The following is a 4,119-nucleotide window of genomic DNA, read 5'->3' as shown; positions in this document are numbered from 1 at the left end:
AATAATTAATCCATCTTTTCTCAACAAATATAAAGTATCATCTTTCATTTCACCCTTGCTTTATGATGACAACTATAGGTTCCAAGCTATACAGAAAAGAGTTATCAGAGCAGGCCTGAGATTGCTTGCCTTAAAAAGGCTTGCAAGCTAGGTGAGCCCTTGGCTGGTGTCTGGGACCCTAGCCAGTAAACAGTTTCCTATACTAATATGTAACTTTCCCAAAACAACCAGAACGGCTCATTGTGCTGAAAGCGCTTGTACAAACAATGTAGTTTAAACCGATAACTGATTTCCTTTTGGGATCCTGGAATTTTGTACAACTATATGCTGAGTCCTGTGAATCCTTTTACTGAATCTCTAAATCTGGGAGTGGTCTTGGGACCTACAACACACAGGCTCATCTTACATTTTTCCTGACATGAGATTTGGTGCCATCCATCCTCCCAAGGTTTCATGGTGTGATTTAGTGAAAATAGTACAGATGACAAAATCCTGGGTTCTGAGGGTACCTTTAGGAATGGTTAATGTTGGGAGAGAGGATGATGCCAGTAACTAATTCTCCCATTGTCTTAGTAACTGAGAGACAGCTAGAGTTTCTTAGAATCATCATCCTCTCATACTAATGCTTTCAACTTACCAGCATTAAACATCTCTGATTAAAAAAGAAAAATTTTGTCTAAATATAAGAATTTTTCAAAGTATGTGCCTGTGTGTGTGTGTGTGCATGTCCTGCTACCAAATTTGATATTCCATGGTATGCATTGTTGTACAAACCATTTTCTCAAGTTACCTTGCTGAACAGAGCTTTATCTATGCTTACCCTGAAGGAGCATTTATAATATACTAGTTATCTCATTTTAGGCCATGAGAGACTAATATGATTCACCTACAAAGCAAAACCTTAGTGTCCACGGAACAGTGTGGTGATTATGAGTTTCTTCTTTCCTTTCTCCTTTTGATTCATCGTCCCTGGACGCGGTCTGGAATCAACTGTGTGTTTATTGGTTAGGATGATCTTCCCTGCCCAGCATCATCAGAATAAAGTATTTCGTGTGTCTAAAGTAGGACTTCTCAACTTCCCTCCATGGGACCCCAATTTTAGGATTCAAGGCCTTAACAACTAAAGTCACTAATATTTGAACCTATTTATATATTATTCCAATGGTGTCAGTGGAGTTTTTGCTATTGTGTTTTCTTTTTGTCTGTTTGGTTTTTTAAAACCCAGACAGTTACGCTGTTGATAATTGCCTTTCTTAACTAAAAAGCAAAGCTATAATAAGTTACATTTTTCATTATACCTATTCAAAGACTCTTCCAGTTTGTCCCCCACCCACCTATACGTTTTCAAATCAGGATATCTCAGGTGGCGTTTCTGCCCTCTATCCCTAGACTGTGCTCACTTACCATCTGTATGTAAGAAATAGTTTCATGACCTGTGGGGACCAAAGAAGCATCAAGAAACAGTTCTTCAGAAACACCAGATAGAGAAGCACAAGCCGCACAAAGCAACAGGCCTGTTAGGCAAAACAGGCCCGGGCCTCACCGTTTGCTTTTGGAGATAATTAAGCAGTCTGAACTAAACCAGTGACAAAGGAATCTAGGACATTGGAGGATTTCTGACAAAACTTTAACCCAACATCAATTATTTAAAGGCCCTGGAGAGTACGCTTGAATAACTAATAGCAGGCATTGGAGACATGTGTATGAGTTACAATATAACGCATGTCCACGGGAACTTTGAAAGGGTTGATAAAATTCAAATTGTAAAAGATAAAAGGACAGATTATTGCAGTACATTTTAGTTACAATTCCACCAGTATGTATATTATACTGAGTACATTTTTATTGTTATCTCAGAGTACTTCCTGTGACTTTACACACAGAGCACCAGGAAGTGATTAGTGCAAATCAACACAGGGATTACAATGTGCCATGCTGGCTGCTCCAATTTGCATTTTGAAATAGTGCATGACTCTATATAGATGAGCTCTTCAAATATTATTATTATGTTACCAAATATTGAAGATTGGTTCTTCACAAAATATTATTACAACAATAAACTATAACCAAGTATTTTATAATATCAATTAGGATAATCAGGTAAGAAAAATCTCTGAGGGCCGGCTCCGTGGCATAGCAGTTAAGTCTGTGCGCTCCGCTACTGGCGGCCCTGGGTTCGGATCCCAGGCGTGCACCCATGCCGGTTTGTCAGGCCATGCTGTGGTGGCGTCACACATAAAGTGGAGGAAGATGGGCACGGATGTTAGCTCAGGGCCAGTCTTCCTCAGCAAAAAGAGGAGGATTGGCATGGATATTAGCTCAAGGCTGATCCTCCTCACCAAAAACAGGAAGAAAAATCTCTGAAATAAGAAGCCAAAGTTTCTCATTTTTATTACACTAGCGTTTTGCTACCTTTTATTTTTTATTATTTATTTATTTTTTAAATAATTTTATTTATTTATTTTTTTTTCCCCAAAGCCCCAGTAGATAGTTGTATGTCATAGCTGCACGTCCTTCTAGTTGCTCTATGTGGGATGCGGCCTCAGCATGGTCGGAGAAGCAGTGCGTCGGTGCGCGCCCGGGATCCAAACCCCGGCCGCCAGCAGCGGAGTGCGCGCACTTAATGGCTAAGCCATGGGGCCGACCCCTACCTTTTATTTTTAATTAAAAACAACCTTTCAAACTTTGCTACTCAGACCTTTCACTGAAGGCTGGGTCTGGAGCTGTTAAGCCCCTTTGGAAAGCTGGTAGCCTCAGAGTGACATTTAAAAGCTATTAAAACTTTCTCCTGATACTAATTTCCATGTAAATATCTTTGTCTACTTATTTCTGTTTGTTCTTTAGGGCAGCAGAGTCAATAAAGCCAGCTTTAGACAATGTTGTTTCTCCAAAGAGGGGGTGTGCTGGAAATTTTTTTTTTAATTCCTTCTGAAACAGGAAAAATTATGTGCAGAAATGTGAGAGAGAGAGAGAACATTTCAGCCAATAGAGAACACTTTGGCTGAAATAGTAAAATTAATTCATTACTATTTATAAGTTAATTGATTTTACCAGTTTTGGTTTAGTTAAACATAATGCAAGCAAATGTGATTACAAAGGATCTACTGGTATGAGTGTTATATTAGAGTTTGTAAATTTTCATTGGTTAATTAATAGTTGCAGCCCACGAACAAAGATTACACTGCCTGACCAGACATATACACTTGATACCCATGAATACTGATGTTTAAAAGTAGGGAGTCTTCTGCAGTTACAATGATGGAGTTTTCTATTTCCACTTAAGGGGTTTTGACAATTATCTGAAGAGACACCTTTCCAAAAAGAACAGCCATTTTTAAAAATTCTGCAATTTCTGAATGCTGAATTGTAGGCCCATCATCTCTCAATACTTTTTGTACAAGTTCAGAACTTGAATGTACAAAGAGAGCTTTTTGTTTATGGGTTCATTTGTATGTCTTTGTTTTCACTTACAAGGAGAGAAAAATTAATCTATCAATATTATTTTAAATAGAATTGCTAATTATTAAAAATTTAAATGCAACAAGTGTAGCCTCCCAGTTTTCATAACTGTAAATCTTTTACTCATTTGTAAAGTTTTCCTTTTACTTAATCCTTTAGAGAAGGTTAGTGGAATTATTTCCATCCTTTACTTCCTCCTCCATCTTTAATGGAAAGCTGGCAGTTCTGAGTGCCTGAGGCAAGGCTAGACACTAGTAAATTCTAAAAGACCCTTGGGCTCATCATTTTTTTGTGGTAATGAGTTACCATCATGGATTTTTGACGCACCCAATTTACCGGTTAAGGCTTTGGCCACGTATGAACTTGGGTCTCTCTCTGATCACTACGGCCTCCAAAACTCTCAGTGTTGCTTTCCATCTGGGTGAAACAAAGAAAGAGACCCAGAGGATTCCTTTAACCCTCTGGCCTCCCCAGCACCCAGTGACTTTACAGCTTCCCATCAGAGCTTGTTAGCTGTGCCTTTTCACTCTCTAAACTGCACAGCACCTTCAGAGAAAGATGAACCCATATCCTCCTTAGAACTCTTAATGGCTTCTAAATTTTTCCCCTTCCCTTCTCTTCCTTCCCTCATCCCTCCCTTCCTCCTTTCCTTTTGGAGTC

Source organism: Diceros bicornis, chromosome 10 (genome assembly GCF_020826845.1).
Source record: "Diceros bicornis minor isolate mBicDic1 chromosome 10, mDicBic1.mat.cur, whole genome shotgun sequence".
Lineage (NCBI taxonomy): Eukaryota > Metazoa > Chordata > Mammalia > Perissodactyla > Rhinocerotidae > Diceros > Diceros bicornis.
Note: the sequence above shows the minus strand (reverse complement) of the source record.